Source organism: Cavia porcellus, unplaced genomic scaffold (assembly GCF_034190915.1).
Source record: "Cavia porcellus strain 051 isolate PalLab524CR breed Dunkin Hartley unplaced genomic scaffold, mCavPor4.1 scaffold_27, whole genome shotgun sequence".
Lineage (NCBI taxonomy): Eukaryota > Metazoa > Chordata > Mammalia > Rodentia > Caviidae > Cavia > Cavia porcellus.
Window position 1 is genome coordinate 16,530,940 of NW_026947510.1, and position 23,285 is coordinate 16,554,224.

Below are 23,285 nucleotides of genomic sequence, written 5' to 3' on the forward strand. Positions count from 1 at the left end.
GGCGACTCCAGACGCGCTAGCAGCGCGGGAACTCGGGGGCGGCGCGGCCGGCCGGGAGCAGAAGCGGAAGGGGCTGGGGGCTGGAGGCTAGGGGCGGGGTGGGCTGCAGGGTGGGGGAGTCGGGAGGGGCTGCCCGCCTCTGTCTCCCCTGACTTAGGGTTGCGTGGTGCGGCTTACTTCCCCTGGCCTCCCGCAGACCGGAAAGCCTCTGCAGTATCTCCAGCAAAGCTGCAGCCGCGTCAGTGACACTGCTGCGCTAAACCCCGCCCCATCCTCTTTGTTTTGTGCCCTTGCCACGCGCTGAGCTCAGCCTCTCTCATGGACCCGCGCAATTAGGGGTAGGGTTGTATCCTTGTCTTTCTACACCAGCACCCGCTCAGCGTGTTAGGCCCCCAGCTTGGTGGAGTTCCTTTCCTTCCCTCTCACCCTGGGCTGAAAATCACCCTTGGGGAGAATGTCAGCTATGAATCCACCTGATGATGGTGCGGGAGATGTGATCAGCCCTAGGCTCCCAGGGCAGTGTCCTAAGAGCAGAGCAGGTGCCTGATGAATTCAGTCTGCAGAGACGAAACACTCCTACGTTCCTATTTAATGTGAAAGTCAGTCCAAGATGTCAAGCTTTACACTCTACAGTGTTGTGTGGAATCCGACTTTACTATGTTTCTACCAGTAATAGAAGTCTTGTTCGTCCTTTGTTTTTAAATTCTGTGCCACTCAGTGATGACCGAGAGGTGATAGCTATTCCAATATCAACATGTCATTGCCTTGCTTGGAGCTAAGCATTTCACTTGCCTACAGAAGAATACGATTTTTATTCTTTCCCTTATAATGATTATGTGGAACAGATTTTGCTAGTAGATGCTCAAAATAGCATTATCATTACTTCTCTGTTTAAAGACACAGATGAAAACGCCCCAAATGCCAAACAAAAATCACAACCAATACTGAAATAATCTGTGAAGTGTTTGTTTTCCTTGTGGGAGGTAGAGGGGAGCAAATGAATTCCTTTTACTGAAGGGGATTTTTTATGTTCAAAATCGAACCTCAAATTTGATTTAGGAAATTTCTATTACATGATCAAAATGATTTAAAGAAAGAAATGCATGTGTCTAAAATGTTATTTTTCTTAAGGATTTTTTCATACTGCATATACATTTTTAAAAAGAAATACTAAAATTCCAAGTGAAACTAAGAACTTGATCCATTTAGAAAGGGGCCGACGTAGCACAAAGAATGAGATAAGTGGCTGGCTGTGTTGCTCACGCAATTGTAAATGAATGTTTTGGAACTGAGGAAAGATCTTGTGAGTCACTGATCAGGTCTGTACAGCATTTGTTGACTGATCCTCCTGCATGGTTACACCATCCCACAGAAGCGAACTGAACAAAAACATTGTTGTTCTTGCAAAGGCAAGCAGAAACACCCAAGTGACACCCAGGATTTGGAGGCAGATTTATTTACATAGACGGATACTGACTGGTATTGTTCCCAGTATATCAGGCTCTGATCTCTGTGGTCCAGGGCTTATATGGGATAAGCAAGCAGGAAGCACAGAGGCAGAATGTCTTGTCAACTGGGATTTGGTTTATACAATGTGCATCATAGTGACCAGCTATACATCACAGTGACCAGTTGTTTCTAAGACACAGGAGCAACTGGAACTGCAACAGGAACTATTGCCTGGGCAGCTAATAAACTGAAGTGTACTGGCTGGGTGGCAGGGTAGGGGATACATTTTCTGTTACATTTTGAACCCTTTTCATAGCATAAACTTCACTGAGGAGACCAAGTTATGATGATGATGGTGTTTGAAGGTATGAACTGCACAACTCTGTCCTTGTCCGTTACCTATATTTTATCTCTCAGGCATTCTGGCTTGTAAAATTGTCCACTGCAGAGCATATTCTCCCATGCTAACTGGGTTTGCCACTATCAAAGCAGTTGTTATATTAAATGCAATCTTGTTTTATCACACATGTAATTCACCGATGATTTTTGCAGAAAGTGCATGATCTCTAGGTAAAATCAAAGGGAAAAAAAGAGCTCTGAAACTTAAGAATGTTGGAGACATTGGTTAGCCCTTCAGATACTGTTTTGCCACAAATAGAAACCAGCTAATGAACTTTTCTCAAGTCAGTGAGGAGTAATCTATAATGCTGGGAAACCCACAGCACACATAATATGCGGCAAAACTAATCCCAGTCAGATTTTTCTAAACAGTGTACTATATTTTTTTTCCTAAACCACCAATGAGAGATTCATCTTTATTGTGTAGAGTTTTCAGGTTTTAAAAAGTTGAACATTTTACAAACTAAAGTGATTTTTTTTCACTTGTTAATAGGACTTTGGGCACAAATTAAAAACACAGGTATAGATACAAGGTGTATTCATATGAAAATATCAACTACAGATTATTATAAATGATAACATCTCAGATTAAACAGCATGAGGATTTGATTAAGAGTTGTCCTGACTCTAAACATAATCATTTACATATTCCAGTTGGATATTATCTGTCCTGTACTCTAGTAAAAGCCAAGGGTTTCAGTTTAGGTTTGTAATTTAAATTCTTCCTGGAGAGTCATCATATGTAAATGCTTATTTCTCTTTTATCACCAGCTGTAATGTATGATTATGTGGTACAGGCCCTGTTATGTAAATTCATTTTATATTATGTTTCATCCATAACCAGAGTTCTTAACTAAAGGGCTGGGAAAGGAAATAAATAACGAGACCTTTAGCCAGGACAATATTATGCTACTAAATCCTTGATGGAAAAACTCCTGAAACTAGGTCATTTTAATGTCTTAAATTTTGTTGCAGAGGCAATATATCCACTGTAAAGCCCTTTTATCTGTGTTGTCACATGGGTAACACTGACAAGCATGATGATAGCACAGTAGGCAGTTTGGGCAGGGACAACCTGACTATAGGGTTTGTATCTCTTACTATCAAATGTCTTTTTTTGTTTATTTATTTATTTATTTATTTATTTATTTATTTTGAGATACTAGGGATTTCACTGAGGGCCTTTGCACAGACCTACCTCATATTAGGACTTCAGCAACTCTTGGAGATGGACTAAATATCTTTTGTATAAAGGATGTGCATGAGTCTTTGGGAGCCAGGGGTGGAATGTTGTGGTTTATGTATACCTTTGCATTATGCATTTGTGATTGGTTCATTGTCTAGCGCTTGGATTGTGGGTGTGAGTGCTACACCAACTTAGGGGTTGAGCCAGGATGTAATATAATGGCAGGAAGAACGTGTGTGTCTCTCTCTTGCAGTTTCAACCTTGCTGGTTGCAGCCGCCATGAACTGCGATCCCGCCATGCCACCCTGCCTTGGAGCCAACTGAGCATGGACTGAAACCTCCAAAAACTATAAGAAATAAACCTTTCCTTTCCCAACTTTGGGCATCAGGTATTTTGTCTCAGCGATGAGTAAAAAGTAACTAAGACACAAGTGCAGTAAATAATCATGAGAATGAGAGAGACCATTTCTCATAACTTTTATTACAGTATTATTATACATCTCCTACTTTATTATCAGTTATTGTTAATGTATAAGTTAGTCTTTATCATACATGTGTATGCACAAGAAAAAACAGTATTTGTACAGTTCAGATTTCACTGCTCTCTGTGGCTTCAGATATCCACTGGGCATCTTGAAATGTCCCTCTTTTCTGTGGGTGAAGGGCGACTACCATATTCCCTACAGCCTGACCTAAATGAACTGATAAAATATGGTATTTAGACCTTTTGCATGAGGACTAAATGCAGAGTCAAGGGGTTCCCCCAGAGACCCCCAAGTCAGACTGGGTTGGTGTGAGCATGGTTCTTTCTCATTAATGTTTCTCAACAGCAGTATTAGGCACCTTGCATTGTGCCTCAGTTTAGAACTCTTAACTCACAACTGTGGTGCCAAAAATGTGAATTTAGCAATTTTGAGGACTGGAGAGGAATGCTACACATAGGAGACTATGGTTGTATGAACTGACATTTTGTTATGGTTTTGATATCAGTTCATTTACCGGGACACCCTTTGGTATATATGTTATACAGATAATGTTGTACCCAAGGGACCAGTCTGTAACATATAGTCCAGGGATCTCTGGTCCTGCTACGGTTGCTTCAATCAGCAAGTCCGTGCTATAGTATACTATAGTAGTAGTCCATACTACTCCAAACTCTGCTGTCAACTGTATCTTGTTCAATGAGCCACACTGTGATAATTAATATACTGATATTAATTATCCTAATATTTTGTTGTTCTTGTTTTTGGTGGTGGTGGTGGTTTTTGCAGTGCAAAGGGTCAAACTCAGGGCCTCATGAATGCTAGGCAAGCAAGCATGCCTCCATTGAGCTCCAACTCCAGCCAGAAAAGGTTTCTTAGTGGGTGAATGTGTCAGCCTAGTGACTATTCCAGTAAATGTTAGAACTGGGCTCACATTGGTGATTTTAAAGATGTTGGAGAATTGTAGACTAGCTGAAACAGTTCAAAGATCAGCCCACTTTGACACACACAGGATGCAAGAGCCTAATGAGGCTGTGGCTTAAACCCTGAGGGTGGGTATTGGAACTTGGGCTCCTTCCAGACTTTGTTTTCTAGGTATCTGATATCTGCTGCATCTTGCGTGGGTGACATCACACCTGCTTCAAATGAAACATTCGTGTCTGGAGCTAGAGGTCAGAAGGGTGCGATCTCATGGAACTTCTAGACCATTGGTATAAATTGTATGGGTTATGCTTGTTAATGAATGTTGTTTGTTTTGAAAAAATGTCTCTGACTTGTTTGCATTATAACCTGAGATTAAGTTTATATGGAAAGAGCTAATATTTACCATCCTCAGACTTCTTCAGAGGATACAAATCTATGCAGAGAAACCTAAATAGTGTGTCACCAAACTAGGTGAGTTTTCAAGGAAGTCAGAAGAGATGATAACAGCTTCCTTAATAGAATTGATTTTGAGCTGGGGATTTAGCTCAGCTGCATAAGCACCTGCCTCACAAATGCTAGATGGTGAGTTTGATCCCTGGTACAAAAAAGAAAAAAAAAAAAAAAAACCACAGCTTAGAATTGATTTTGATGTATGGGGCAGAAGCTGCATCTGTCTTGTTAATTTTATATTCCCAGGGCTCTGATTCATTGCTTCTACATAGTAAAGGTGCAAAAAATATTTATCAGATGAATAAGTCACTGAACAGGCTCCTTAGAAGCATTTCAGTATTTGCCACTGGAAAGCTAAACAGGAAAATCCTGCTCGCTGATTTCAAATTAATGAATCTGAAATGCCAATTTAACACACTAAACTGTCATAGGCTTGTGCAAAACAGTGTATAACAAAGTAATGATTTTTATCATAAAAGCTCCAAACAATGCAGGAAATGTGAAGAAAATTAAATTTTAAGAATAAAAAGAGGTGATCCCCGCAGGAGGAATATCCAAAGGCCGTTTCGTGGAAAAGCTAATGTACAGCCAAGACAAAGCCTGATTGTGATTCGTTCAGGAGGAAGGACAGGTGAGTCAGAGTTCAGAATAAATGCTCACGGTGTGCCGTGTTCTTGGGGAATGGCCCCATCTCTGTCACAGCTTGACCAGAGTGTGCCACTCTTCATTACATATGCGTAGACGGAATGGACTCCATTACAGGCAAATGAACCAGTGGATAAGAAACAGGAGGGGAAGTCCCCATGCATCCGTGCTGAGCATTTGCTGCTGCTGCTTATAATCATTAAGAAACTAGACATATTGGAACACACCTGTATTCCTCGGAGGCTGAGGCAAGAGGATTGTGAATTCAAGGTTACTCTGGATTACATAGTGAATTCAAGCCTAGACTGCCGAGAGAAACTCTGTCTCAAAAAAATAAAAATAAATAATAAATTTAATTAAATACTAAAATAAAAGAAAACTTTTTGAATGGGCTGAAGATGTCATTTAGTAAAAGTTTTGGGATTCAGTTTCCAGTACTGCAAAAGAACAATAACAACCAGGAAAATACTGGGATGTATAATAAAATCACTACACCCCCCAGCCCTATTTATTTTATATATTTTTTTAAAACTTTAAGACAGTGTTTCACTAAGTTGTTAAATTCACCAGGCTGGGTTTTAACTCATGATCCTCCTGCCTCAGGCTCTTTGAGTGCTAGTATTGCAGGCATGTGTCACTGCTGGCTAGATTTTAGTCATTTTAGGGGAATGTCCTTATTTTTCTTCGTATAAGAGAAGTAGTTATTATATATGGCTGAAAAACATTTTCAGAGCTGTTTAATTAATACAGTGTAGCATTCCTGTTTGAGTAAAAAGAGGGCTTCATGGCTTCTTAAAACTTTTCTCGAACGTGTTTATTATTAATTAACTTGTAAATGGCAGCTTACATTCTTGATTTTCTTTTCCTTAAATTACTTTGGAAGATTCAGGCTAACACAGGAGCACTAATGCCAAGCCCTGCTGCAGCCTATGCAAAGCGCTCAAGTAACAACGGAGCCCACCTCTGTCACTTTTTGCCTTACCCCTGCCTGGGGACAAGGTTGGAGCTGGGCATAAGCTGGTACAGCATGGAGACAGGATTCCTCGGTCTGCTGCTTCCACCTTGATAATTCACTGGCCAACTTCCCTTTGCCTGTAGCCAGCCTAGAGTCTCTTGTTGTGTCTTAATAAATTTTAATTATTCCCTTCCCTGTGTCTCATTTACTACTCTATTTTCATCCTTTTTGGTTATTCTTCGGATTCCAAAACTGGACCCAGTCTATAGTTTTGTGTTCCACTTTGTTTTCATTGTCTTCTCAGACCGCCCACCTAGCTCAGTTTATAAGCTAATGAGACTCCTGCATCCAGGGTCCCGTTGGCTTGGTTCCTGACACCTCTCTTTCTTGGCCAACAGCCTTTCTGTGATCCCCCAACTACAGCCTCCCAATATATTTACAGTCATTTGGCTGCATCGCTGGATTATTTGGGGAAATACAGTTTTATCTTCTCAGCCCTCTTCCCTGGGGCCATCCTTTCTGTCCAAGAGCCTTTCATTTGTTATGAGGACAACAACTGAGTTCTAAGCTCAGTGTCTCCCCTAATAACAAGGATGGTGATTAATATGAATAATTACAAAACCTATGTGCAACCACATAAATTCAGGACACAGCATTACTAGTGTCCTGGGAGTAAAACCATGCAAAAATGCACACTTACTATAAGAGCCAAAGAATGAAAAGGAAAACAACATAAAAGCAAAGAGAGGCAAAAAAAAAAAAAAGATATCAGGAGGTTGTGCTATAAGTGAACTTATTCTTTCCTCTAAATTGTCTGTTATTAATAGACCTGATGTTCAGAAATCCTGTAGATACCTGGCTCTTTCATTTTATGTCCAAATAAAATAGCTTAATTTTTCTATCTCAATATTTCTCTATAATTAATCAAAAAATTCTCAGCTGGGCTAGGTGTGTTCTTCAACAGTAGAGCACTTGCCACGCATATGTGAGGCCTTGGGTTTGATCTCCAATACTGCTGGATCAATAAATAAATGTTAAAATTGAAATTCTCAGCATGCGTGCAAAGGAAGAAAACTTTAGCTCCTGTCCTTTGTTCATCTGTCCATTTGCCTGTGGCCATAGTCCACCCTCTCAATGCATTGAATGGCTCTGTCTTCTTCAATGCAAAATCAAGGTGATGGCTAGGTTACTACTCATCTCTAGCTGGCCCACCCTTTGGAGAAGAGGAGGCTTCCAGAACAGCACCCACACAGGAAAATTTGCAGTTAGATGTTGGACATCGTTGTTCTTTTGGCTCACTGTTGTGCTCACCTGAGGAATTGCCCACTGGTATTTTATTCCTATCTTTTTCCCTTTCCAGGCGACTATTCTCCTGTTTCAGCTTTGCCCCATTCTTTTCTCTCCATTCCACACCCAACCGTTCTCTTTAGGAGCTCAGAGGCACCTTCCCTGAGAGTGACATGGCACCAAAGCTGAGTTTCAAAGGTTGAGTAAGAGGTGGCTTGGTGAACAATTGCAGAAAAGCCACACAAGGCAGAACAAGGAGCCCGTGCCAGACTCTGCCAACAGGAAGAGCATTATGGCCCCAGAGGATCTCACAGGCTACTGCTCCCAAGTGGTCCATGTGACACACAGATCAGTGGGGAGGACCACAGAGCGGGAGCCAGATATTTCCTGTGTCTTCCTATAGCAGTGCAGGGAACAAGCTGAAGTTGCAGGTCTGAAACCAACATGCCTTGCAGGGTCATTCAGGTGGGAGGTGGGGAGAGGCACAGCTTGCAGAGAGGAGCCAGGCCTGAGGTGAAAGGTGACTCGGTAAGCAGACCAGCGGCATTTCTCCCATCGTGCACTCCCACCAAAACAGTGGAGGGCTGGGAAAAGATGCAACCGTGTATGGCCTATGGGAATGGGAGGAGCATGAGTGATAACCAGCTCAGCAAAGGAGAGAAGGGTTAATCTCCAACCAGGAATGGCGAGAAGCCAAGAAGTGGAGATGTTTGCATAACAGAGCTTCACAAGGCCCACAACTGGCAGGTTGATGTATGGGGGTGCTCATGAAGAGGCCTGAAAAACAGTACACATGAGAAAGTTCATTTCAGAAGCAGACCCCAGATTCTCTCCCCTGCGTCACAGGAAGGACACTGACACTTCATGCTTTGCCAGAAACTAAAGGTTTATTCCTGGTAAGGGTGAACACGAGTGTCCAGACCCACTGAGGAGGACTGTGCCTTGTTGGAAATGGGAGAGGATGTGAAGGTCTTCTCTGTGGACAGTGAGGTCTCCAGCCCCCACTGGGCTGGGAGAATGGGCACAACCAGGCTTCTATCACACAGGCAGAGAGAAAAGACCCCAAGACACCAAACTTGCAGGTTTGTCAGTTCAGTGGTCCTGGAGAGCACTACTCAGTGAGACCTGCTGTGGGCTGTCCTCAGACTACAGATCACCTTAAATAGAAACTGACTGCCCAAATCACCAGATGTTTGGGGAAAGCCTAAAAGAGGACAGCAAGAGAGAACCCAGCATCAAAGGAAAAAGAGTATAAAAGAGACTACACACAAAATGAAAACTTGAAAAAAAAAACCCTCTGTCTCTAATTACCATTGACACTCTCAGACCATTAAGAGAAGACACTTGCTCAGCATCAAGCTCTTTACATCACCAACACCAAAGACCAAGTGGTGCAGGGTACAGGCTGAGATCATCATATCCATTAATCGGAGCAGTATTTATGGGGTGTGAGTCCATGCTGTCGCTGTGATGTACACTAGGGCCCCAGCAGTGACAGAGAGCTCACTGCCTAGACTGACAGCCACTGCCTCTTCCCACAGCACAGAGAACTCCCCACAGCCTCCTAGCCACCTCTGTTCTATTCACCCACTTAGATTTCATACTATATATTCCAAATTAAGGGTGCTGAGAAGTCCCACAGTTTAGAAAGGCTTTAAGCATATGTAATACAGATATAATTTCTGGGATTCCCCCATACACACCTTGGAGAATTTGGAATTGAACCAAGGACTTTCACACTGAGTTATACCCTCAGCCTGTTTTAAATTTTGAGCAGGGTGGGGCTAGGCAGGAGTTTGAAACCAGCCTGGGCTACAAAGCAAGCTCAAGGCCAGATTGAACTACATAAGAACCTGTCTCAAAAAGAAAACAAAAAACAAAAAACGCAAAAACAAAGAACTATCCTCCCCACTCACCTCGACAGGATTATAAACATCCACAGAACACAGTTTAGAATGTACCCACTTAATGAAAAGTTGCTGCTACAGCCATATACTGCAGAAAGGTGCATGTCCTGGCACCCGCTTTGTGGGCTGTATTCAGCGGCAGAGTCACAGAACATCAAACTGAAGAGGCCGAGCTGAGCCTACAGGAAGAGCAAGGTGAACTGTTCTGAGGAATCACAAACTTCACTTGGCACAAGTTGTGGTTATTCGGTATACCCACCAACAGGAGAGCCTTGCATAAAATATCAGAGTCAGTACTTTCAAATAAGGCCATTTTTGGGAAATAAGTTGCTTTGAAAACTCATTTTGCTTTTGCTTCAACCTAGAGCTCAGGTCTGGCCCTAGCACTTTTAAAGTGGTGGACTATACCAGTGACCTAATTTATTCTAGAATGCAGCACATGCGAAAACACTTGTTCCATTCCAAAGTGCCATCTAAACAGGAACTGTTGTCATCCCCATGTCCCATTCCCACGTCTCACCCAATGTGCACATAGAATGATGGGAGGGTGGCCCTTCTGCTGTGTGATCCCAGGGCCAAATGTCTGGTACTTGGATTCCTTGGTAAAGGTCCTTTGAATTCAGTCTAAGTTTCTTCCTCTATCGCCTCTGCTTAATATCTGCTTCTGCTCTAATAGAGGGGCTTTCTCTGAGCTCTGCATTACCTGGACCTGCAAAGCATGAGCCACTATCTGTGTGTTATCTCCTCCCCTCCGAGCTCAGCCACCTACTCGTTGGTCTGGACTCTTCATCCCTCTGAAAATTCTCCCATCAGCATCCTACTCTCCACTTCCAAATGGACTTGCCCTTCTATCCATGAGATGTCCTAATGCACTGTCGCTTGTTGTATACACAGGACAAGGTCCTGCAACTTGGGTCTGGGTCCTGCTGACTTGTCCCCACATGTCTTCTTTTAAATTTGTTCTGCATCTTTTTTTGCACTAATAAATCAAGCCATAATAAGGACCTCTGTCTGAATCTTGTGCATCCTTCTGATCAATCATTAATTCGTAGCCCTGACACCCCTCTTCAATTTTGGTTCTTCTGTTCCTCTCCATGGACTCTTATGAATCCAGCTTACTCTGAATAGTCCTTGGGCACACCTGGTCCTATTTCCTCAATTGGCCTCCCCGCCTGGATGCCCTCCAGTTTGCTTGTGTAAAAGCCAGCCATCTTTCAAAGCCTTTATCAAGCCCTTGCTCCTCCCCTAAACCCTGAAGAATGTGCAGGCTTTAAGAATGCTTCCTCCAACAGCTTTTCAGAGTCTGTCCCATTCATTTGGCATTTTGCACACATTCGTGATCACTATTTAAGTCTGAATATTTATAATCTGCCTTCTCAGCTCAACTATTAAGTCCTTTAGGGAGGAGAACAACATCTTACCTCTTTGACTTTTCCAAGGAGGGCAGCTTATTCATGGTAACTGTCCTGGGGATATTTAGGTGACCTAAGCGACCTCTGATGCTGTCCGACCTGTCCTGCATGCATGAACTCAAGCAGGTCCCTTGCCAGCCATGCCCTTGTGACCTCCAGTGTGCAGATTTATCTCCTCTTGCCCACGTGTGACCCCTCAGAGCCTTCAGGAAGGCCACTCCTCTGCGGCCTCCAAGACCCTCAGCCACATCCTCTGTCTCCGCCTTCTTCGTCCCCTCCACCCCCTGGGTCATCATCTTAATATTCATTGCAACTTTGGTAGCTGACTTGACTCTCTTCATGATGTATACACTTGGTGGAATTCTAATTTATTTTCTGGTTTCATCAGGACGTCTTTGTGTACCTGGGGAAAGTCACACCACAGATTGTGATCACCATAGAGGCAGGATGTGTGGTGCTGGGTCCCAGGTTGGTCCTGGTCCCTGATACCTATTGATAGTTTTAATTCAAGGATTATAATTCCTGGGAGAAGAGCAGGCTTTTTATTCTCTAATCAAGTCAAGTAAAATAGTGATAACATCTGAGTCCATCATTTATTGCAATGCACACAAAAGCAGAATAAGCAAAAATAAGCAAAGGAATATGGGAAAATATAAGCAAAAGAAAAAGTAAAAGGAAATCATTTAACGACAGAGTGCTAGTCATGGACCTGACATCATGTGTGTGTAGGGAAGTCACCTGACCAGGCATCCATGGTGACATTCCCACAGTCCAGGTGCGTCATCTACAGTGGGGCCAAAGGCTGCTCACCCAGCTAAGCTGCAGCAATGGCACTTCAGAGCACAGTCACCCAGGGTGGAGTCACACAGTGTGGGTCTCCAATGGCAGCCGGAGGCAACCAATGTTCGCAGTCCCACGAGGTACACCGTCTTGGCATCCAGACATCAGTGTTGGGGGGAAGGCCCCACACCAACTCCCTTCTTTGCATCTTGGCTGCCAGTTGTCAAGGTGGCTATGAGCCAGCCCCAGGCTCCCTTCTGGCTCATGTTACAGGGAAAGGCTCAAAATGGAATTCATGTTATCGAAGCACTGTCATATTAATCATAATGAAAATGCCAATTTACTCAGATTCACAAGAGTCATAGAACAGCAAGATATATATCCCATCTGGGCCCCACCCAGAGTCAGACAACTCGCTTAGCAAGAGCGATGGGGAGGATTCATGAAGGGAAGTCTTACAAAGGTGTGCTCAGGGCAGGGAACCCCTCCTCCTGGGGGGGTACTCACAAGCCTATGGGGCTACGAGGAGGGGCGCATTTACAGAACCCGGCCAGTATCTGGGTCTGTGGGCTTCAGTAGAAAAATGTAGTAGCTGCCAACTACTATCTCTCCCGGGGGAGACTCCCATGAGCCAAGAGAGCCAGAACAGGAGGCAGCTGAGCCAAAGGAGTGCCTCAAACTCAGCTCTTGGAGCCAGAGCTCAGGGAAGAAATTTGCGCTCAGTCTGGAGACCAGAGCCCACCTAGTCTGGCCCTGAGGTCCAGCCTGATTTACTGTTAAAATTTGCTCGGCTATTTCAAACTCTCTTTTCTCTACTTGCACCTCTGACCTCCCTGCCTAATCATTCATTCTCATCCTGTGACCTCACATCCTATTTCATAACAAAAGTAAAGCCATCAGAAACCAACTCCCTCAACCGCCTGCCATCAAAATCAGTAACTCCCTGGAGAAATCAAAATTCAGGGTGACCTTGAATGAAGACATCCTGGTCTAGTCAGGGTGGAAGACAATGTCTCTCCCCTGGAGAAGTTGGCAACCCAGAGGTGCAGGGGTAGCTCTGCACCACCAAGATTTCAAGATCTAGGCTTCTTCTCTTTAGGCAGCAGGGTCACCTCATGCCTAAATGGTTGCTGCAGCTCTGACCATCACATCTGCATTGCAGCCAGAGGCAGAGAAGGAAAAGTTAAAAAGTAGCAAAAAGAAAGAGCAGTTGTCTTTCTACAAGCTCCTAGAAGATGGTACAAATCACCTGCACTCCCCACTCAGTAGCAGAATTTACTGTAATAGTCATTCCTACCTAGCAAAGAATAACGATAGTTAATTCTGGTAGACTGTGTTTCTAGTTAAAAATCTGGGCAGGCAGTACACACCTATAACCCCAGCACTTTGGGAGCCTGAGGCAGGAGGGTTGCAAGTTGGAGCTGCAGGAGGCCTTGTCTCAAAACAAAATACCAAAATAAAAAAAACCTGGGGCTGTTGTTCAGTGTGAAGTTTGCAAGTTCAATCCCCAATACCACCACTACAACCAAAAAAAAAAGTCAAAGGAGATTGGGTGAGGTTGGGAAGAGGCAACTAATGCTTCCTGAGTCACCCACTTCTTACCTTTCCTCCTCTCCGTCTCACTTCTACCCTACTTTTAGGCATTCAAGTCTTTGTCTTACAAACAAGCAAATTTTGAATCAACAGGTTCGTTTTCAGTTGTTACCTTACTTGACTTTGGCAGAAGCACCTGGCTCCTTCTCTTCTTTCCAGGGCCCAGCTCAGAGTCTTGGCTGCTGTGACCGCGCTTCCCTCCTGGTGCCCTGTTTGCTCCCTTTCCTCCTCCTCACTGTCACCTGCAGACTAACTGGGTTGAGCCTGCTTCTCTCTGGTAGCCGCTCTCCAGCCACGGTCTGCACCCCGGAGCGGAGCTCCCCGCTCTACCCAAGGCCCGGAGTGCCTCCCTCCCCACACCTGTCCACACCTGTGTGAGTCCACACCTGTGTGAGGCCTCCTTCTCACCTACTCCAACATCTGGGCCTCAGTGGTCCCACATCGCACAAGAGGGCAAATGCAGACATCGGACAGGGATCCCCAGGCCCTTCCATAAAGCCAGACGGGAAATTCCTCTACTAAATGCAAAGCAGTGTTTCTCCTCACAGGAAATGTTCTGCATTTGGGAAACCTCAGTTCTTATTCATTACAATGTGTGATTTTAGGGGCTTGTTATTGAACTGAGTTTGTAAGTGTCGGCACTCTTTCTGTGACCCTGTAAATGTAGACACGGGTCCCACACGAGCGAAAGCCCTTTGGGATCCTCGTTCATGTGGAAGCCTGTAAAGGACAGCAAGCCTGGAAGGTCAGGCGGGACCTGCTGCTCCAGACCGATGCCCTGCCTGCCTGGAGCAGCAGAAGACTCAGGCCACCTCCTGCATCCTGACATAGATGGGGATCCACCTACCCTGTCTCTGTTTCAGCGACTCCAAAGCACCACAAGCTCCACAGGCCTGCCTGCCGCGTGGCCTCCCTGGCTTCCCACGGCAGGAGCGGCTCGGCCACCTTCCACCTCCGCAAGTGGGCAGTTGCTTCTCCCATTGCTGCCATATCCAAACCTTATTCTTTGGCCTCTTAAATAAACTGCATTTCCCTGTAGCCTCACTTGGCCCCGGCCTCACTACTGACCTGGATTACTCTAGTTGCCTCTGCTTCCAGGAGTACCCACTTCCAGTATGGTAGGCACAAATATCCCAGGCTACCAGTGAAAATCTGTACCGCAGCCTTCTCCAACCTCCCTTATGTGGCCTCCCTTCCACTTTCAGCATCCCAGTCACAATGCTGCCTGTGAGCTTCTGCAACAAACCCCACTCCCTCCTGCCACAGGGCCTTTGCACATCCTGTTTGTTGTCTCTCTCTGGGCCCCTCACCGCCTCATCTTTACCACACTGCATATACCTCATGAACATCCCCCAGAAAACTTTCTTCCCTCTCTGTGCTGGTCTAGTGAGGTCTGGTGAGCAGCCAGCTGCTGCCCCTTCTCACATGGCTTTCCTCTGTGTGCACACATGCATGCATGCACACACAGATCTCTGGTGTCTTTTCCTTTACTTATGATAGCACTGGTCCTATTGGATTAACCCTGACCCCACAATCTCATTTAAGTATAATTATCTTCCTAAAGACCTTATCTCCAAACATAGTCACATTTTAGGGTAAAGTTTCATCATAACAATTTACCAAGGGAGACAGGCATGATGCCACACACCTATAATCCCAGCACTCGGAAGGCTGAGGCAGGAGGATCACAAGTTTGATGTGAGCCTGGGCTACATAGCGAGACCCTGTCTCAAAAACACATAAACAAGAATTAGCAGGGGCACACAATTCACTTCATACCACGTGAGTAACCTCCTCTCCCACTGTGTTATCAGCACCCCCTTGCAGGCAGGGCCCACTTTATTTTGTTTGCCTTCTATTCCCAGCACACACCACGATACCTGACCAATAGGAAGCATTCAGTATTAGTTGAATAGATAAAGCTGTTAACGCTCATTGTGCACCCGAGATTTTATGTGCTATGTATGTTCCAGGCTTTGTTCTCAGTGCATCTGGTATAACAACTCGTTTCATACGAACAACCTTAAGAGATTTAAAGAAAATAAGATTATCATTCTTACTGACTAATGAGAAAGCCAGAGCACAGAGAAGTCTTGTGATTGCCCAGCACTGCCAGAGCGTGAGCATGCGAACCAGGGAACCAGCTAGCCAGGCAGTGCCAGCCCAGAGTCTGCTCTTCGTCTGCTTATCACCTCTCATTCTCTGCTTATTTACATAGCAGCACTGCGGCTTGAACGCAGAACTTTTGCACCAAGTTACCTCTCCAGCCATTTTATTTTACATTTTGGGACAACATCTCTGAATTATGTAGGCTGGGCCCAAATTTGTGACCTTCCACAGAGCTAGGATTCCAGGTGTCATCACACCCAGCTACAGCGTTGTGCTAAGCAGGTGAATCCATGAAGACAACAGCAGATTCATGCTCTGTTGTCCACGTACTATTTGTGAACTTCTCCAGCTCTTCTGGGCATTTGGAGTGAGGGGCAGATGAGCCCCTTTGCAGTGGTGTGTGTCCACCCCTGCAGTGAGCGGCGCAGGTGTAAATACGTGCCCCACAGTGTGCCCAGCATGGTAGGGTGGATTGAGGCAGCTCCACCTGTGTGTTCAGGGCAAACCCCTCAGGAACAGGGACTTCAACAGGTGAGGCCGCTGTCCAACAGAAGATGTAGAAGATAGTGGAAAGATAGTTTCCCATTCATTAAGGATGCAATTATAAAGGATATGAGCAGATCAGATTCAACAGCCACCACTTAGTGAAGCTTCATGCAAGCCCCGTCCTCCAGCACGATATCCCCAAAGGCCACTCACGCAACATAGCAGTGGTTGTTCTAAGTGCAGGGTCAGTGAGGTCAGCTGCCCCAAAGCACCCGTCCTGCCCAATGATGTTCTTCTGTCACCTGCTCTGTCTCCTCTGGCAGGTGTACCAGGGGCCTCCCCAGCACAGTCCTGAGAAAGCTCCTGGTCTCTCAAAGATGTAAAGTTTGTAAAATGATTGGGGAAGCCAGGCATTGTGACACACGCCTGTAAGCCTAGCACTTAGGAGGCTGAAGCAGGAGGATTGCCAGGAGTATAAGACCAGCCTGAACTACATTAGCAAGACCCTGTCTCTAAAGAGCAAACTGAAATAAATTTTTAGAACTAAGTAAAATTAAAGGGGCCAGCCTGGACCAGGGCTTCCAGCATCACTGGGCATCTCTGATTGATTGATTCATTTGTTCATTCATGAAAACAAATACTTCCATGCATCCCTGCAGCAGCCCACATGCTTGCTACCCAGTGACTTTGCAAGGGAAACATGCTTTCTCATGATGGCTGGGTCAAAGTCACCTGGTGACCAAGTACCTGAAAAATTCATACACAGCTCTTGGATTTTTTGGAGTGGGGAGGGCACTGGGTTGAGATAGGATCTCGCTATGTAGCCCAGGCTGGCCTTGAATCTTCAGTGCTCCTCCTGCCTCAGCCTCTCAAGTGCCAGCATCATAGACTTGTACTGCCATGCTTGGCACCACCCTTAGATTTTCCATTCATGCCCAGGTGGCAGCTAAGCACTTGGGCTATCGACTGAATAATCCAAAGGAAAAGTCTTGAGAACATGATACCTACTGCTGGTTACTAAATCTTTGTGAGAAAAGAGAGGGAAAGAAAGGCACAGATTAGAGTTCAGGTGAGAATGATTAGGTACTTTAATCCCTCAAGAAAAAAAATTTTTTTAGAAAAATGTCAAATAGTATGGGGTGGCCTCTATTATGATTAGAGAAAATAAGAATGAAATTCACCCAGGGATGCTTGGATCTTTAACTATAATCACCTCTGGCCCTGCTGCTTGGTCTTTTTAACTTTTTCTCTTCATTCTTTCTTTTTCCCTTTTATAATTCATTCAGGAACCATACACAAACCAGCCAAGCCACATTCAGGGCAGCCAGTTAACTGATCTATCTTGAGGTTTCTGAAAACAAAACAGCCAAACACTTCCTTTGTACCACTGAGAGGCAGTGGAGCTGGGCCAGGATGCTGGGCTTTGTGAAGAAACCTATTTAGTCAGAATGATTTCCTGCCCGAGAGATCAATTTTCAGTTGAGTCTTTGGCCTATTGATTTGCCCAAAGACCATTAAAAATATAGATCCCATCTCATGAAAATGGGTGCAGAGATAACAGTTTATTAACATTTAATTAGGAAGGTGGCAGCGACTTCTGTCAACTGCTCCCTCTGAAGGTCTTTTTAATGCTCTGCTTCTGGTCACAGCTCACAGTTCATGTTTGGATAAATCCCAAGATGTCACTCCTGGGGGCAGGGAGGGTTAGTTCGTGAATTCTTTGATTTGATTTGAGAAGAAGGAAAAGATTACAACTTCCTCTTCCTCAGGTGGGGCGGAGTGTTTAGATCACTTAGGATACGTTCCACACAAGCCAAGCAAAGAGAAAGTGTACTGGCTCATGAACCTGGGGAGCGAGGAACAGAAAAAACACTCTCTCAGGCCAGTATACTAGTGCATGCCTGTAATCCTGGTTACTCAGGAGGCTGAAGCAGGAGAATCATGTTTGAAACCAATTTAGCAAGACCTTGTCTCCAATCTTGCATCCGTAAATTATTACTCATTAACAGCATGATTCATGTTTTCTTCTGAGACAGTCAGGAACTTAAAAATAGTGACTTCACTTTGGTCTACAGATGCGCATTAGTTAACTAAAAACAACACAAAACATGACTTTCCTGTTGTAAAACTCTAGATCAAATTCTTTCTCCTCTCTGCAGACAGACCTGCTAGCCAGTCAAGGAGGATCTGTCCTAAAGGCAGCAAAACAAAGCTTATTAACCCTAAATATATTTAACCTGTCTTGACTCCTTCAACCCTGAGAACACCAAGAAAATAGGACATAGGGACTTAGCTACCATGCAGCACCCAGAGGGGTCCAGTCATTGTGCTGTACCTAAGGTCACCTTGGATTCCAGCAGAGCCTCCCCAAGACTGAGACTGCCCCAAGCAGAAGCAAAATCATCTGGAGGCTAAAACATTCCCTCAAGCAGTAAGGACATCTCCCAGAGCCATCTCAAAGACCAGAACTGAGATGGCCCACCCCAGCAAAGCCATAAGACCTGTGCTGGCCAGCTAGGCATGGTGGGGCACAATGGTAATCCCATCACTTGGGAGGCTGAGGCAGGAAGGTTTGCCTCAGTACCAGGCCACTGTGGGCTACATTAAAGTTCAGCAAGAACTACACAGTGAGACCCTGTCTCAAAAAACCAAAACAAAACCTAGCCTGGCTCTTCAACTAAAGGCCAGTTCGATCCTCTCCATCACATCTGAGCCTTGTTTAGTTCCCCAAATTCAGGTTTTCTTCCTTTTCCTTTCCTTAATGGGCCGATTTCTTTTTGTTTGTTTGTTTTGGTCAGAGCTGTCCTTGCTTTCGCTGAAATCTCTTATCATTTTCTCTTATTTCCAGTAAAAGCTTTTACCTGTAAAATTCATGCTGATAGCTTCAATTTTAATTTCCACTATCACCGAAACAGAAGCCACTCTAGCCAGCGACAGATGTAGCTCAGTGCAGAGGGCTTACTAGTGTAACCCCCACTACTGCAAAAATAAAACACAAGTAGTTCTCTAACTGCAGGCTCAATCCTGAGCTTCTTTCTTCACGTTTCTGCAACCCTTTGGTCTTTTTAAGCCTTAGTCTTATCAGTGTCCAGAGGAGAGAAGTTGTCACTTTCAAGAATGCACTCAAAAGAATGGAGAGGAGAAAGGACACAACTTTTCTTTACTTTTGGTGAAAGTTAGGCTGACATACCTACAACAAAAGACAGACGAACAAGAGAACGATCTAACAAATTTACTTAACATTTTTTATGTGAAATTAGAGCTTTCAGAAGTGAAGACTTAAGCTAGGGCTGTAGCTCAGTGGCAGAGCTCTTGCTTAGCCTCTGGGTTGGATCCTCATCACCGCAAACAGAAGCAAAGGCCCAGTGACTGACAAGAACTGTGGTGGTTACGCTAGGTCTGATGCGTGCAGGGGTCTGCTGTGACAATATGGGGTCTGACTGAATGATCGTTTGTTCAGATTCCTTTCTGCGCCTCTGTGAGTTATTCTTTTCCCCAGGATATGGACAGACGCTTGTTACAGTAGGACCTTCAAGAGAGGAAGGAAGGTCAGAGAGCGTCTTGCTAGGTTTAACTGTTTGCTTTAGATAAAATGATCCTAGTTTCTATGATGTGCCTTGGGGGGAAAGGAGTCAGAGAAAGAGGGCAGAGAAGGTTAGAGGGACTTTGCTTTTGAGCCCCTTCCAATCTCCTTCAGTTCAAAGTCCTCAGCAACCCAAAGGCACCACACTTTGGAGTATTGTGTTCTGGGCACCACAAAAGCATGAATAGTCAACCACAGAGTGGGGGAGATGTTTGCAAAACATCTAGTTAATCAAAGTCTGGTATCCAGAATATATACATAAAGCTTACAACTCAACTTTTAGAAAACTCAGTCCAATTTAAAACTGAAGAAAAGCATGACGAGATAGCACATGTCTGTGATCCCAACACTCTGGGAGGGTGAGGCAGGATGATCATAGCTTGGGCAGTTTAGTGACTTAGGTAGACCCTGCCCTAAATAAGTAAATAAATAAAATTGAAAAAGGGGATGGAGAATGTGGCTAAATATGAAAGCTCTGGGTTCAATCCCCAGTATTGCCAGAGAGAGAGAGAGAGAGAGAGAGAGAGAGAGAGAGAGAGAGAGAGACTGAAGGAAAGGATTTGAATAGACATTTCTTCAAAGAATCCAAAAAATGGCCCATGAGCACGGGGAGAGATGTTCACGGCCATAATGAGACCACACTTCACGCAGTGAGGATAACTACACTCAAAGGATAAGCAGTGCAAAGTGTTGGTGAGGAAAAGGGATCAGAGCACTTGCACATTGCTGGTGTGAACACAAACTGGTGCAGCCACTTTAGGAAATCAGGGCTTCCTCTAATCATTAAATATCAATGTTCCAAATTACCCAGCAGTGGCACTTGTAGCTGTCTACCCAAAAGAACTGAAAACCAATTTACACACAAAAACATGTGTACATGAGTGTTCATTAGCCACCTTATTCATGACAGCTCAAAGTGAAGTTAACCAAGCATCGAGTTTGATGAACAGATAAATAAAATGTGGTTTATTATTATAATATTGTTCCACCATGAAAACAAGGGCAATATCAACATATCCTGCAGGTGAGTGAGTCTTGGCCGTACTATGTTAACCAGAAGAAGTCAGAAAATAATACATTGTATTATTACATTTACACAAAATGTCCAAAATAAACAAATCAGTAGAGAAAGTAGGTTGCTCCAGGGACTAAGGAGGTAGGAATGGGTATGAGGGTCCAAGGAAGGATTCTGAGAGAAGGTGGAACCTGGATTCATTCCACCTATACAATAGGCTGCAGGTTTACAAACCTACGGGCAGAAAAGAATTGCAGGATGTGTCAAGGGGAGGAACAGAATGATTTATTAGGTCACATTTGGTGACACATGCCTACAGTCTCAGCACTCTGGGAGGCTGAGGCAGGGCGATCTGAACAAGTTTGAACTGAGCTTGGCAAGACCTCGTGTCAAAATTTTTAAAATAAATTAAAAGGGCTGGGTAAATAGCACAGTGTGAAAGCCCTGTGCTCAAACCCCCAATACTGAAAAAAGAAGAGAAAAAGAGATGAGAGACAGACAAAGATTGATTTATTAGGCAGAGTTAAAGAAGTACACACTTAGAAGTAGAGTGCAGGTCCTCAAGAGAGAAGTGCATCGTGGTCTGGAGCTGGAAACATTCACTTGACAGGTAAAAAGTGTGGGGACCAGTTTTATCTTCATAATCCTTAGAAATTTTTATTTTTGAGACAGGGTCTCCCTATGTAGTGAAAGTTGGCTTTCAACTCACTGTGCAGTCCAGGTGGCCTCAAACTTGTAACTATCCTCCTGCCTCAGCCTCCTGAGTGCTGGGATCACAGACCTGTGCTGCCAACGCCAGCTGTCCCTTAGGGCTTTTTAACGGGTGAGTTTCCTGCCAGGGAAAAGGGTTGTGTAACCTTGGGCAGCTTGGATGGTGACCAGATGCTGGAGGTTTTTGTTTTTTAATTTTATTAGTACATGTGATACCAGTTCTGGGGTTGTAGGCTCTCTTTCCAGTGGTGGCTACTAGGCTTCTCTGGTCTTGAACAATCATTTAGACAAAATAAGAGCAAAAGAGAGTGAGGTTTTATGTTCATTAGAAGTAAGAAAAGAAACACATTTGATACCAAATTACCATGAAAGAGAGAACACAATAGAGGAGTGCTCACTGGTACCTCTGTATCCTGTTGGGAGCCGCGGCCGAGCCCGGTCGCCTTACTTGGCGGACGTGAGGCCTGTAGGAAAGAGCAAAGCCTGAGCTAGATTACCCCTCCCATCGAGTGTGCTAAGATGGCGCTTATCTCCTGCTTCCTGCTTGGTAAACAACCCGCCCTGTAAGATCTCCTGCTTCCTGCTTGGTAAACAACCCGCCCTGTAAGATCTCCTGCTTCCTGCTTGGTAAACAACCCGCCCTGTAAGATCTCCTGCTTCCTGCTTGGTAAACAACCCGCCCTGTAAGATCTCCTGCTTCACAACCCGCCCTGTAAGATAGTCTGCCTAGCAACAACTGATGTTAGCCAATCAGCCCGCATCGCGCGCTTTGAACTGGTTGGCCACTGTAACCCTATAAAAGTGAGTGCCTCTCCCGCCAAGAAAAGAAGAAGAAGCAAAAGAAGCAGAAGAAGCACGCAAGGAGCCGCGGAGAGCGGACCGGTAGAGGCTTCGGGACAGACTGTAGGGAGAAGCACGCAAGGAGCCGCGGAGAGCGGACCGGTAGAGGCTTCGGGACAGACTGTAGGGAGAAGCACGCAAGGAGCCGCGGGGAGCGGACCAACAGAGGCTTCGGCCGGGAGGATTCCCGGGGCAGGCTGTACGGAGAAGGAAAATAAAAGAAAAGGTTGTCCACTGCCAGACTTTGTTGTGTGTCCTTCCTGCCGGCCGGGAGTGACACCGACAGTATCCCTCACTGCTCGGGTTGGTATCAGGTCCAGGCTGCTCTGTCAAGAACTTGCTCAGGTTCTTGTGATAAGAAGTAAAGACAGCATTCTCCGGTTCCACGTGCAGGGCTCTGTACACTATTCTGTGCATGTGTCCTGGGACTTTTCATTAAACACACCATGCCAGCCATTTGGCCGTCCCCTGATCTCCTGCCTCATATCTCTGCTGTACATGCTTTTCCCCCAAAATAAGACCTAGCCAGAAAATAGTCAGCCTTGAAAACTAGAGATCGAAAAGACCAGCCACAGCCAGCCTGTCCTTGAGCTACCTGACATCTGTCCCCATTCCTTGGCTCAGTGGCGACTCCCAATTCTTAAAGCACGACTTTAAAATTATGTGAGTGCGGGCCTTACTGAAGAGGGAAGATCCTCCTTAGGTGTGGGGAGCACCAATCTACAGGCTTGTAGCCTGGAAAGGATAAAAGAGTGAAGAAGGAAGGCTCACTGCTGGCTGCCTGCCCCGCCCGGGCTGCTTCTCCTCTGCCGTGTCTCCCCACCATGGCCTCCCTGTCTTGGAGCCAGCAGACTACGGCGCGAAACCTCTACAAACTGTGAGCCAAAATAACCCTTTCCTCCTTTAACTGGTGGGCATCAGGCATTTTGTCCAGCAAAAAGAAGGTAACTAAGATACTATCTTTAGTATTTCTATTCTATCTCAGTTTCTTTCGAAAACGGTAAAAATATTTTAGAATTAGAAAGTGGGGATGGCTGTACACTTTGTGAATATGCTAAAACTGGTAAATGTA

The 23,285-nt window shown here is 44.9% G+C and overlaps 1 long non-coding RNA gene across 1 annotated transcript; it reads left to right on the forward strand.

Annotated features, from left to right (window-relative positions):
- The first annotated feature begins 133 nt into the window (after positions 1-133).
- On the forward strand, positions 134-6,680 carry LOC106026248 (uncharacterized). Its single transcript, XR_001199858.2, has 5 exons — positions 134-338; positions 3,288-3,423; positions 4,612-4,727; positions 5,436-5,521; positions 6,419-6,680. It is a non-coding gene; the product is annotated as an uncharacterized LOC106026248 (long non-coding RNA).
- Positions 6,681-23,285: the final 16,605 nt, after the last annotated feature.